The sequence below is a fragment of the Triticum urartu genome, chromosome 4 (assembly GCF_003073215.2).
Source record: "Triticum urartu cultivar G1812 chromosome 4, Tu2.1, whole genome shotgun sequence".
NCBI classification, from domain to species: domain Eukaryota; kingdom Viridiplantae; phylum Streptophyta; class Magnoliopsida; order Poales; family Poaceae; genus Triticum; species Triticum urartu.
In genome coordinates this window covers 256959400-256974071 of record NC_053025.1, presented here as the reverse complement: position 1 = coordinate 256974071, position 14672 = coordinate 256959400, and the positions used below count along the sequence as shown (strand labels likewise).

Genomic DNA, 14672 nt, shown 5'->3' with positions numbered 1-14672 from the left:
CAAAAAAGACTCACCTATTAGTGGAAGTGGACAAGTTCACCAAGTGGGTGGAAGCAGAGCCAGTCAGTAAGTGTGATGCAGCCACGACGGTTCAATTCTTCAAAGAGGTGATATTCCGGTTTGGTTTCAGACATAGTATTATAATTGACAATGGTACTAATCTGTCAAAGGGTGAGATGGAGGAATTTTGCCTACGAGAGCACATCCGGCTTGATGTAGCATCAGTGGCTCACCCCCAGTCTAATGGTCAGGCAGAGAGGGCAAATCAAGAAATTTTGAGAGGAATTAAACCACGACTTATGGTTCCTTTAAAGAGGACACCAGGTTGTTGGGTGCAGGAGTTACCTTCTGTGTTATGGAGCATCAACACCACACCTAACAGATCTACGGGTTACACGCCTTTCTTCATGGTTTATGGAGCAAAGGCGGTTCTTCCTAGTGATATACGTCACGACTCGCCCCGTGTGGCGGCTTATGTTGAAGCTGACAATGAAAAGGCACGTCAGGACTCACTGGACCTGCTAGATGAGGAGCGTGATCTTGCAGCAGCACGTTCGGCGATTTATCAACAAGATCTCCGACGTTATCACAGCCGCCAGGTTAAGACCAGAACTTTTCAAGAGGGCGATCTGGTACTCTGGCTCATTCAGGATCAAACTGATATGCACAATTTATCCCCACCTTGTGAAGGACCTTTTGTGGTCAGCAAAAACTGCACAACGGGTCATACTACCTCATTGATGTTCGAGAGCACAAAGACTCACGTAAATCAGAGGAGGAGACCAAGTGGCCTTGGAATATAGCTCTTCTTCGGCCTTACTATACTTGAGCCACAGGCTCTTCTTATGTACATACTTATGACAATGTATATATTATATAATAAACCGAAGCCTCGAATAAAGCGGGGTCTCTGTTCTTTTTACATCATGTGTGAGCCTACAGGAGCTTCTACTAACAAAGCGGCGTTTTATTAACCCGGCCTATATGGCCACACAGATATAAAGAAAATCACTAGGGGCTTGGTCATATCCGAACCATAGCTACACCTCTTGATTGGTTTAACACCAAAAAGGGATATCACTAGGTGGCTTGGTTGTCTTTACACCATAGCTACACCTCTTGATAGGCTTCAAGCCAAAAAGAAATTATGTGGAACCAAAGAGACTCTGTTGCATTAAGCACAGCTCAAACATAGGTAACCACTAAGCACAAGCTCAAATATTACCTGGGGGCTCCTTGCTTCTCAAAGAACAACGAGCTTGCACCCTTGTAATAGGCTATCAAGCCAGGCTTGGAAGCCAGGTGTATTCACCTAAAACCCCGGGTTATCCTGCCTCTTTAAGTAAGCCACTCCGTCCAGGTAAACCTGGTATGACCCATCGAACGTTTGACAAGTCAATCCCATGGACCCTGAACTTGTCAAAGTTAAAATGGTGATTGGTTAAAGATTGAGGTCCATCTTCAAAGGCTTTGCAAAATGGATTAACTCTGTGGCCTGGCAGCCCATGAAAAGCCTCGATTTAGGGCCTGGCAGCCCATGAAAAGCCTTGCATATTTCTTGTCTTTGATGTTTTTTATGATAAGGTATTTATAAATATTTTCTGATAAACCGGTGTTCGTTACAACCCGGCATGACTTTCAACGCTTAGTTGTCAGTACATTATCAGTTTTAAATCGGTAGTATATTCTTTAGGTCTGGTTTTTGACTAGATGTCACCAGCATTATGCGGCTATTATAGCCCAATATGGTTTCTATATGAACCGGCAAGAGGGCAAGGAGTTAACAACACTCCGGATTGGTGTTTTTTCACCTTTACCATACAAGCAGTTGGTCAGCCAACGAGGTATGTCATAGATATTATTTATTTTATCTAGTTAATATAAATCTTGGTTATCCATCCAAGTTATGTATATATTTTTTGGGCATCATGACCCGTCCAGTGGTAAACCACTAGGACGCCTTCAAGTTCTTATATGTAAGAATACAAAGTATAATGGAATATGCATAAATAGATCCCAAAAGTGGAACAAGCTTTCAAAATATCAAGCAACACAAGCATGCTCGATGGCATGGCAGATAAAGCTGTTTCGGCTATCCTATTGCAAGGAGCTTCAAAACGGCCCAAATTGAATAATTGTTTTCAAGCAGTGGCAGACTGTAGCTGGTAAACTGGTCGCCGGTCTAGGATGCTTCATCGGGACGGCTTGACAATTGAGGGTCATCGTGTGCAGTCACATCCTCTTCATCCCTCCCTAGACGCTGGAAATCAACCGTTGACCAATCGATTCCGGTTAAAGCTTGAAACATGGCCTCTTCATGGATAAGGCTGGAGGGGTCAATGTCAGGAGCGTAAGTATGCTTACAGATTGAAGGCACAAGCTCTTCAACATCATGGATCACAGCGGGTTGTCTCTTTCCCTCAGCATCGTAAACCGGTTGGAAGTGAGATAAATCAGTGTCCTCCGCCAGTTTGCTTGCTATTGGCCGCATCTCCTTTGTTAGCCTACACAGATCATCATTATTGAAGTCTGAGCCGTCCTCTTTCACGCCAGGATATCCTTTGATGATATCTGCGGGTTCAAGATCCGGAATCCATGCCTTGGCCCGGATTAGCACGGTCAGCGCTCCTGATCTTGCAGCTGATTTCTTCAGTTTGGTGATCCGGGCAGGTAGCATGGCCAGCTTCTCAAGTGTTTCCTTTATCAATGATGGCGCCGGCTTGTTATACGCTGAAGTGCAAATAGCATGCTGGGATCCAGAGTATAGCTGTTCCATCAAGGAGTACGCCGCTTTAAGCTTCATCCGCGTGTCAGAGCCCAGATGAGCAATGCGGGTCCCAGTCATGGTACAACATCAGTAAACCGGCCATTGATAAAATCTTATGATTAGACAAACTGCACGAGAGAGCACTTACCAAATACAGCAGATGTCATGGCGTCAATCTGCCGCTTTAAGCCAGACAGTTCTTCCACTACAGGTTTCAGGGCTGCATCTGCGTCCTCGGCCTTTTTTATCAAACTGGCCTTTTCTGTTTCCCAGTCAGCATGCTCCTTGTTGAAGGTCTCTTTCAACTTCTCCATAGCTGCCAAGGCATTGGTCAGCTCCACTTTGGCTTTAGAAGCCTCTGCTTGTTGAGACTTTACGTTCTCTTGAAGATCAGCGGTTTGAGCATCCCTTTTACTCAGCTCGGCCTGCAAAGGCGAAGATATATCAACAATGAGATGTGAATTTTCTAAGTACCAAGCGTATAACAAGTTATACACTTTGTACTTGGGGGCTAATGCCTATTTGCTTTCTCATCAACATATTTTTCACAAGTCTCAAGTACAATGCAAGCATTATCCTTAACACTTGGGGGCTAATGTACATCTGTTCAAATCTGACGCGTTGATTAAAGACCCGGTTTACCTTGCAAAGCTAAACCGGCCCTTGGGGGCTACACCGATGAACACTACATGAGTACAATGATAAAGTACCGGTTTTTTTCTAAACGATGATTTCACATATGGAGGATCAGCATGCAAGGATTAAGATATTACAAAGACCCGGTTTACCTCATAAAAAGCTAAACCGGCCCTTGGGGGCTACTTGGGCTGATGTTTATACTTTGAAATCAAGAAAGGAAAGGTAATGAAAATACCTCATAGCGTTCTTTCATCAGGTTCACCAAATCGGCTTCATAGTCACGGTTTGAGTGCAGACGTTTTAGAAAAACGGAGTGGAGTTCTCGAGCACTGAAATGAGCATAGCTTGACAAGTCAGTGCTCCATTTGCCTTTTTCCATGGCAGCACGCTCTTCGTTGGCGCTATGTTGGGCCAAGATTATAGGATGGCCAGGAGAGGTGTGACCAATACCAGTAATGGTAACCTCACCTTCTTTATCTCCAGCTGCTTTGTCTGGAGTTGATGGAGTTTTAGTAGCTCTCACTGGACTAGCCTGGATTGGATCTGCCGATTCAGTATCAGGCACAGCAGTATCAGCTTCTGGTTGTTCACTGATATTGTGATCTTGAGGGGGTGGCTCATCAAAGGTGACTTCAGGATTGGGACCCTCCGGTTCACTAGTTTGGTCCGGTTCACCTGTTTGCTCCTGTTCAAGAACCAGCTGGTCTTCAGACGGATTGTTCACCCGAGCTTTTTTGCTAGGTCTGGCTTTGTCTCTACAAAACAAAAAAAGATGTGAAAATTAAGCATAGTATACAAGGTATGAAAACATTCAAAGAAGGGGTTTAAGTACTTACCCAGCTATAGTTTTGAGAGGAGGGAGTTGGGTTGCTGTTGACTCGCCAGATGATGAGGGAGGTGTCACCTGATAATTTGAGTTGGGCAGATTAAGAGGTTGTCGGAAATAACCTACCTTGGGGTAAGAATTGTCAGAAGGAGGTGATACCTCAGATCGGCGCTTTCGAATCAGGGTGTCAGGTAAACCGGTCGAGGTGACCTTTTGGCCACTATGTCAGGTTGTACGGCGAGCCTCGTGCTGCTACTTCTTCAAAATAAATGTTGGATCCAAGTGAGCAAGAGGATGTGAAAAGCTTACTTTCCGGATCGCTTGACGGATTTTTTGTATTGGCAGAGAGTCTGAACCGGAGGAAAGGACAATTACCTCTACATCATCGGCTTGGCTGCCTTCCGCGCCCTCCTGATAAATATCATTGTTAATGAGATGCAAAAATAGGGAACCAAGTGAATCAACTTCTACCTCAACTTCCCGTCCATCCGTATCGTCATCCAGTTCCATGCTGATACGTTCAGTTGCCTTCCGCTTTGAGGTTTTCTTGATGGTTTTAGTTTTGGGGCGGGAGGGCTTTGTCACTTTCTTTGCAGGTTTCTTCTTCTAGAATGGATCATCACCCTGTTTGTAAATAAAGCAGAAGGATATTCACAGGTTGAACAGTTTTAAAAGATGTCAAAGGTAAAAAGGAAGGATAGTACTTACAGCAGGCGGTTTGTTTTTTGTGTACAAGGGGTTTAAGCCAGTTTGGCAGCAGACAGATTCTGATTCGTTCAAAATCTTCTTGACACCCTCAGTAACTTCTTCATCAGTTAACTGAATGTTGATGTGACGTTCGGAGTCTTCTACTTCACCAGTGTACTCACACATTAAACCAGAGCGGCGCATTAATGGCAAGATGCTCCAGGATATCCAGCAACACACAAAGTCGACGCCTGATAAACTGTTGGCCATAAAGGCTCGGATCTTGGCAAGTTGGGGGGCATATGAGGCCACTTCCGTACCTCTTAGACGTTGCGGTAGTGGATGAGTGTTGGAGAGCCGGTGGGCACGGTAGCCCGGCATAGGGTTCTCGTCTTCAGGGGAGGTATCTTTACAGTAGAACCAAGTTTGGTTCCAATCTTTGGGGTGCCTATGTAGCTCGGCATGAGGAAATTTGGCCTCTTTTCTTTTTTGAATTGAGACACCCCCAAGTTCAGTGTTGGGTCCGTCTACAAATTCAGTGCGCCGGTTCAGATGGAAAATAATCTCGGAACAACTCAACAGTTGGTTCTTCCTGTAGGTACACTTCACAGAAGACTTGGAAGTTGCATATATTGGATACTAAGTTATGTCCAATATCTTGAGGGTGGAGATGGAAACTAGCAAGTACATCCCGAAAAAACTTTGACCCGGGCGGTTTGAAACCACGGCCTATGTGGTCAACAAATACCACTACCTCACCCTACTTAGGGGTAGGAGGATTCTCCGATCCAGGAACTCGCCACCGGATCTCATTCTTTTTGGACAAGGTACCAATCCTGACCATTCCGTTAAGCTGTTCTTCGGTAACCCGGGAAGGAGCCCAGTTGCAAGCATAAAACTGTTTGGCCATTGCAAGCAAAAAGCTGAAAGGAAATACCGTTTTACAAATCATTCATGGTGATACATAAGATGCGACGGAATAAAAACATACAGGTATGTAAGTTGCGCAAAATGGAGGCTGATACAATGATGAATGACAAGGCAATATCAGAACAAAGGTATGCACATGCTGTTAAACCGGAGTATAACAACAGAGGTAAAAGTCTTGTCCGGTTCACCAGGGGACTAATGGTATATGATAGATTGCTTTTACAAACGTAAACCGCCTAGGTGGTAAAGAGGATACAGATCTAAGGCAAAAATGACTAAGTAAGGTAAAAACAGATTTCATAAGGTTGCAGGGAAATTTTGGATCTACCAGAAGACAGGAAAATAAAAGGATTTAGACCTAAAAGATTGATCCTGAAGCAGTTCACAAAGGACTAGATCAGTGTTTTTATGCGCGTAAAGGTTTGGTTTGGTAACAGAAGATAAGCCATTACGTGGAATACATCAAGTATAAAGTTTTTATCCTTGGACTAAGAAGAAACAGGGAAGAACAGCGCCCGAGCCTCGATGAACTTCGACGAACGAGGAAACCCTAGGTAGATCTACAACGGAGAAAGGAAGGGACTTACAGTGGCTGTTGAAGTAGCGGAGGTATGCCGCGGTTCTCTGGTGCAACCAGGTTCATGCAGCGGCCGGCAGAGAGACGGAGGCGAAGCTCGGTGACGACGGCGGTGCTCAGGTGCAGAGGCGTCGCAAGGAGGAAGAATAAGTGAAGGAGACGAAGGGAAAAAAAGAGAAGGGCCCGTGTTCCTATTTATAAGGCGAAGCGATAAGCGACAAGTGCGTGAATCGAGGAGCTCAAAATGGATAGTTAATAAGGATGTCGCCTCGATGGATGGATATTCATTAATGAAGGGTATCCTCAGCTTCAACGGGTAGATGACGTCATGAAGGTTTATTATGGATCTGACGGATGACATCACGGCGGTTTACCAGATCTATATGAAGGTGACAAGGCAAGAATTTTTCTAAGTATTGAAGATTGACATGAACAAGTTCAAATCAATCTGGGGCCTAATGTTGGGGATATGATTACTGGAGGTAAACCAGCTAGGAGTGGCCTGGTTAGCTCCATGAAGATAGATGCCCATGAAGACATGAGAATGGAGGTGCTTTACGAAGGCCAAGGCCCAAAGGCCGGTTAAGGCCTGTAGATGTAAACCGACTCTTTCATGTAACTTGTATTGTAAGTTAAAGGAATAGAGACCGGGCCGGACACATTTATGATCCGGCCTTAGGACTCTGTAAACCGGCGGGCGTCAACCTATGTATATAAAGGGACGACCCGGCCGCGGTTTAGGGACAACAGACAACTACTGGAGAGCCAGGAAAAGCGGATTCACTCCCAGGTCATCGAAACCCTAGCAATACCAATCACAACTAGACGTAGGCTTTTACCTTCAGCGAAGGGGCCAAACTAGTATAAAATCCCTCATGTCCCCTTGTCCGGTTTAACCCCTTTAAGTTAACCCGTAGCGATGGCTCCACGACTAAGTCCATTCATGAGGACATCTTCCGTGACAAACCCACGACACTTTCCATGGGCCAGCCCGTTACCTTTTGACCAAGTCAAACTGGTCGGCCTTTTCACCGAAATGGGCCTCTATTGGGCTGAGCCACGTGTCAAAAAAAACAACAACACATGTTTCCTATGGCCAATGAGAATTTAACACGTGGAAAATCCCCATTGGTCATGGCTGTTAACGGGTTATCGGATCCAAAATTGGACCCGATAGCTTAACGGTGACCTGTTACGGTGGATGCCACGTGTCGCTCACCCTTGACGGAAACACTTCTATGACGCGTGATTTATCGTCATGGATGTGACACTTCCGTGATGATAATTTTGGTAATGTCATGGAACACTTCTACGACATCACAAGTATGACTATCTTGATTCTGTCATAAATCGTCATGGACGTACATGCATGACAGAAAATGTGACCTAATGTGTCAAACACGTATCATCAAGGAAGTATATTTTTTTGTAGTGATGGGCGAAGCACATAATGCATGACACACAAGAAAGTACTGGGAGCTTCCGATAAACCCATAGGCATAACTAACCATTCGTACAAGCAGAATTTAGTTTTAAAGCGGTTTTCCATTCATCACCTTCTTGTATGCATATTTGATAATAGCTACTTTTAAGATCAATTTTTGAGAAAATGGTGGCGCTAAGCTCATCTAGCATATCATCAAGGCATGGAATGGGATGCCTATAACGAATGGTGATAGAATTGATGAGTCTACAATTGGAACACATGTGAAAACTACCGTCTCTTTCTGGCACAAGACTGACCGGGACAGCACGAAGGCTTAAGCTTTCACCTACATGTTCGTTTTCGATGAGTTTTTGTACTTTCCATTGGATCTCCTTAGTTTCTTCGGGGTTGATGTGGTATGGGACCTTGTTCGGAAGAGGTGCGCCAGGGATGAGTTCGATCTGGTGTTCAATGCCAGGTAGAGGAGGTAGTCCCAGAGGTAGCTCATCGGGGAAGACATCCGTGAATTCCTGCAACAAGTTAGAGAGCACTAGAGGGAGAGGATTAGAAGGGTTAGATCTTGCCACCTCATCTTTGCATAGTAGGACATATTGTATGACACTCAATGGGTTCTCACACACTTCTCTCATCTAGCTTTTGGTGGCTAGGAGGACTATGTTTTTCTCTCTTGGTGAAGATTCGCTCATTTTGGGCTTGTGGCACTCATTTTCTTTGTGGTTGTTCACTTTCTCACTAGTCTATCCACGATGGGTGGATGCTTGCTTGTCGGTGATCACTTGGCTTGGTGACATAGGTCGTAGCACATACTCTTTTCCCTTCATCTTGAAGCTACAGTGGTTTGTTTTTCTATTGTGGATGACGTCGCGGTTGAATTGCCAAGGTCTTCCCAAGAGAAGATGACACACGAACATTGGAACCACATCACACTCCAAGGTGGCCTCGTAGGTGCCAATCTTGAAGGAAACTTGCACCATGTCACTAGTATGCGTCGGTGCTATACAAAAGGTTTTTAACCCCTTTCCGCGATGACATTTGGAACCAATGCCAAGTGAGTGTGGGAGGTAAGAGGTCCTTCTCGCACGACCCAGAAACCGTCGGGGATAGGGACCCTACAGTACTCCTACTCGTTTCTGCTCGCGTTGCCATCGCAGTCGCTATTCTGTGGTGGTACGTCTATGATGCGCGGCCCATCACAAACGGTTCACTGTTAAGAAGATTAGCTAATTGTTGTACGAGTGTCGGACAGGATTACAAAATGTCGGACCATCATAAAATCATCGTACACGACAACTATCGCACACGCTATTATGTGGTGCAATGTTTACGATGCATACTTCATCAGAAACAATTCATGGTTGCGAATCGTGTACGATAAGGCAACTAAAAAAAACGTTTAGTTTGCCCGCACTATTTGTGATATTGTCCGACATCGCACACGCTTTGCAAACGGCAACTATGTGCATGCTTCCACACGTTTCCTCTCTGTGAACCGTCTCGGATTATGGTGTATATGGCAAACGTTTATGTTTTACCAACTGTGTGTGCCGTAACAACCTAGAGAGCGTAATTTCACCGTAATTTAATTGCTGCTATTTCAAATTGTACCGGATTGGAATTTGAATTCGAATGTATGCTACACCTTTATTCATATCCATCAGGTTCAAACAACCAATTCATTGTTCGATTCATAGGTACATATGTTCAAGAATTACAGAAGAACCAAATAAAGAATGATGAACCACAGTTGTATACTTGTACTATTAAAGATGGTAAAGAAAGAGGCGAAATACATTCTGGTTGCTGAACAAGGTGAAGCGGAATACCCATGTTGTGCCCTCCGCCATGCAGAAGGCACACACGACTCTAGTCCAACCCATTGTGATGGCTGACTGCCCATCCTTCACGGTCTTCATGAAAACATCTAGATAATCATCGCGTACTGGTAGAAATACTTTAACCTTTGCATGCCCACCAATCATGTTGTTTTAGAGGTAATCTTGAGTAAACTGCTTTGGCAACCACTGAAAAGGAAAAAAGATTCAGACATTGTCATCTAACACACCTCATTATGGGCAGTACAAAGAAGGTTGCAGTGTTCTTACTTACCATCTTGTAGTTCGCTCTTGTCTTGGATAAAGTGTAAATAAATAGTTTAATAGCCATCTTTGGACCCATTTTACTAACAATCTTTATCAGCTTCCTCACTTGATGCTGGTTCATCGATATCTCATTGCCTCCTACGCAGAAAGGGTCGAAGCATGGATCTTTACTAATGGCATATGCACCTAAAAGCACCAAGTTAATATTAGAAGCTAAACAACAATTGCATAATGATGTAGTATAACACTCTTTTATAATATGTACATATACATCCATATGTGGTAGTCCATTTGAAATCTCTAAAAAGATAAATATTTAGGAACGGAGGGAGTATCTTATAACATCCAATATACTCACATATTAGATAAATTAACATCTTATATTATGGGACAGAAGGAGTTTAGTGCATTCTTACAAATTATCGGCTGATTAACTGTTGCTGTATCCATGGGTTACAGTTAGTTTGAGCAAGTTCGGGCTCAAATAGCCCAAAAGTATATCTAGACATGAGGGCTAGTTTGAGCTAGTTGCATCTATAACCCACCCAAAAAACTATCCAACCCAAGAGGTGCTAATTGGAGCTAGTTCTCCTAGTGCATTTATTGTCAATCTAACCCTGCCATCCAAACAACTCTTTGGATGGAGTTAGTTCAGGGTTAGTTATGAGCTAGAAACTAACTCTAACCTCTAGCTAAGTTGAGTATCCAAACAGGGCCATGTTGTTGTTGCTGCTACTCTTCTACGTATATCTAGACATCATTAGAACATTAATGTCACACTCTTCCTTGTTGCTATGTAGCCTAGGATTGCATATTTAGACATTAAGTACAGTGCATGTTGCTATGTAGCCTCAGATATATTACATATGGCCCTAGTTAACCTAACGATAAATGGCTTGCACATATATTCAGTTAAAAATCCGATTCACCAATTAGTCCCTTATCAGCCGCCGGCCTATATGGTACCAGCTACCGATATCTTGAACAATGAGCAGATATAAGCCATGGGAAGAAACTAACCTCGATGGAAAACAGCAGTCGTTCCCAAAATTGTCCTGTGTAGGTACATCGAGAAGAATGTTAAGCACAACAGGCCAAACATCAACCAAAATTATCCAAGGCAGACAAAATAATCTCCAAAAGATAGCTTCAGTGTGCAGGTTTAAGCACGCTGGTAAAGCAAAACAAGTGGAAAGTTGTGCTAACTGCAACATGGCTAACATTTAACAAGAAGCAAACATAGTCATTCAAACCGGTATTGTGTCGATGTAAGTACACTAGTTATTGTTAAATAAAAATGGAAAGGCATGTTAACTACAAGATGCAGCAACCAAATGTAGTCATTCATAGTGGTATTGTTGAAACAGGGACTGATGAAATTGAACTGCACAGTTCATACTTGCACATATAGAACATCATGTTGTGAATAACTGGAATAAACAAGGCATACTACGAACAACCAAAGATAGCATTTGAAACAGGACATATGCTAACTACAAACAACCAAACAATCAAAAAATGTTAAAAGAGGCATATGCTAGCTATAACAGGCTTAACAACAAGCAAATATATGCATTCCTATCTGTATGTTTAAAACTGGATTGATGAAATGTACTGCACAATAAATAATTTTACATATAGAGCATAACATTGTGAACAACTTAAATAAACAAGTCATACTGCAAACAACAAGATATAGCAATTAAAACTGGACATATTCTCACTACACTACAAAAGGGACTCGACAAAACAAATCATGGGTTTCCCCTGTGAAAAGGCACAACAAAAAAAATCATGGGTTTCCTCACTTTTCACAGATGGGCTCATTCCTGTGGGAAGAGGACAGACCCTGAATCCACTCCATGTTGTGGCAGATGGGCTCCTTCCCCTTGGAAGAGCACGGCTGTAGGGTGCCCTCCCTGATGTCGCAGACAGGCACTTTCCCCTTGGAAGAGCAGATGGGCTCTTTCCCCTTAGTAGAGCAGATGGGCTCTTTCCCCTTGGAAGAGCTGGAGAGGGTGCCCTCCTCATGGTCGCCGTCGATGAGGTCTGACTTGTAAGCTGTGGATCCCAAGCCAGCATCGCATAACGTGTCCTTGAGAAATGACAAAAGGGGCTCGATGGTGATGTATAATGGCAAATTGTTGACAGCGAGGTAGAGGAGATGAGCGGCGGGCCATGGATGAGATCGACGGCGGTTGAACTCCACGGGTTGCGGGTGGGCCACTTAACCTGTGATATAGCCTGCCTCAGGCTGTCACTATCGATGACCTAGATGTGGTAGCCGGTGGCCGAGACATGCCCGTATACTCTAGCCCACTTCTTGAGTGCCTGCCACCAGTAATGGTCGTCAGCTTCCTCGGCGACATCGGGCGAAGAGACCGCTATACACCTCTTTTGGGCCAGTCGTTCCTCGAGCTCCAGGGGAAGCGTAGCCGGGTTTAGGCTGCGACGCTCTAGAGTGTGGTGTGGGGATGGGGATTGGGATTTGTGGGAAAAGGGGCATTTGGCAGGCGTCATCTAAGAAACTCAGGGCAGCCGGGGTATGGAGATCGGTGGGTAAGCTGCATGGGCAAACCGGCAGATGTTGAGAATGGAGGCCTTGCAGCGGCGGCGGGGGTCTTGCTAGGGTTTCGAGCGAGGGAGGTGGTGTGTGTGTGTGTGTGTGCGTACGCTCAAGGAGGTTTTGGTGTGTGTGTGTTGTGTGTGTGTGGAGGCGGGGTGTTTGAGGAAATGACGCGGGATGCATGCGGGATTGGGAGAAAGAAACATCACACAAGGTCCGGCGATAACAACCGTGTGTTATGAAACAGTAAAACCCTCGAGGTGGGTTGATATTTTCTAGGGATGCAGGCAGGATTGGGAAGAAGAAACATCGCAGACGGTCCAGAGAAAACAACCGTGTGTTATGAAACAGAAAAACCCTCGAGGCGGGCAAATATTTTTGAGAGGGGGGCCTCGTGGAGCCCAATGTACTATGCGGATGTGTGCGTGACAAGGGCACCAGCATCGCACACGGTTAGTTTGAGTGAACCGTGTCTGTTGCATCATCCGACTTGTCTAATTTTTATAAATTTGGCAAAAAATGTCGCGGGAGAGGGTCAGAACATAAACACACTTGCATGTGGCCCAAATTTATTTATCAGAAGGGTGGTTTGATTTTCAAATACCAAATGCAACTTCGATGTGGCACCTCTCGCACAAAGCACATGGTATTGTTTTCCCCCACCCCCCCTCGTGTCAGCAGGAAGGGAATCGTAAGCTTTGAATGTAGGCCCCCTCCCCCCAACTGAGGTTCACCTAGCAAAGTGCGAAGTAGCTAGCAGCCCCCTCCCTTGTGTTGGCAAGAAGGGAATCGTAAGCTGGGAATGCATGCCCCCCCCAACCGAGGTTCACCTAGCAAAGTGCGAAGTAGATAGCAGCCCTCCTTCCCTCGTGTCGGCACGAAGGGAATCCTAAGCTATGAATGCATGGCCCCCCAACCGAGGTTCACCTAGCAAAGTGCGAAGTAGCTAGCAGCCCCCCCCCTCGTGTCGCCACGAAGGGAATCCTAAGCCATGAATGCATCCCCCCCCCAAACCGATGTTCACCTAGCAAAGTGCGAAGTAGCAACCCCCCCCCCCACACACACACACTTTCAGTCGGCAGGCCAGAGAGGCATATCTCACCAAGATGGATCGTAAAGCGGACCAAGAATAATCCACCTTGGTGGTACAACCTCTCTCTTGTTGTTGGTGAAAGTGATGGCCGTCCATGTGACCCCAGAGATGGTCTAGCTCGCCAATAATCATGCAAGCTAGTCCCCAAAGACAACCACTGCATGCGTGTGGCCCAAACATATGTATGGAGAGGAGTGTTTTTGAGTAAGAATGGAACAACTTTGATGAGGCACCGTGATTTCGAACAAGAAATCCCCACACATAGTGAGTGTTAGGTTGACGATGCATATGTATGTTACACCACACTTGAAGCCAACGACGGGGGTTCATGCATGCACGCGTGCATAGTATATGTGCAGCCTGATGAAGAACTCGCGGGGCAGGTCCCCGACATGGCGCTCCGTCGGGGGAGGCGTCGCTGGCGGAGGCGAGGCCCATGCGCCGGCCCGTCCTCCTCTCCCCCGAGCGCCACGGCGACCTTGGCCTCGCCCCTCCCCCTTTCTCTCGTGGCCGGTTCCACCGCCATGAGCTCTTGGGGAGGAGGAACGCGCTGACGAGCAGCAACCCTCGCCGCCACCATCGAAGGGCCAGCGCTTCCTCTCGCCATGGCGTATGGAAGGAGGAAGCGGAGGTGGAAGGAGACGGATGATGGAAGAATGTGGAATTTCGCCCCTCCCCTTCTTATAAAGGGGCGGATTCGAGGCTCGGCCGCCCCACTCGACCAATCCGGTCATCGGGGGCGCAGGGAATCAAGACCGGCCCACTGCCCCAATCAGCGAGGGCCCGGTTTCCTGCCTCCACCTCCTGCCACCTGCATGAGGGACAGATGTCGAGCAAGCAGCATTGAAGGGACGGGCGAAGCAGCCGCTCCCCACCCCGTGATCGTGGGGCGTGGGCGCCTTGAAGACTGCGACCCGAGTCCACCCAAGTAAATGGGCCGTGCCTCTACGCCTCCCTCCTTATATGGGGAAGGCGCGAGCCGCCTCTTTACCATGATGTGATGCATGCGTGCGGGAACCTCCCCATGCATGACCCCCACGT

The 14672-nt window shown here is 45.9% G+C and overlaps 1 pseudogene; it reads right to left on the bottom strand.

Moving 5' to 3' along the window:
• Window positions 1-14238, bottom strand: part of LOC125554714 — a 77889-nt pseudogene extending 63651 nt beyond the window's left edge.
• Between the last annotated feature and the right edge of the window lie 434 nt (window positions 14239-14672).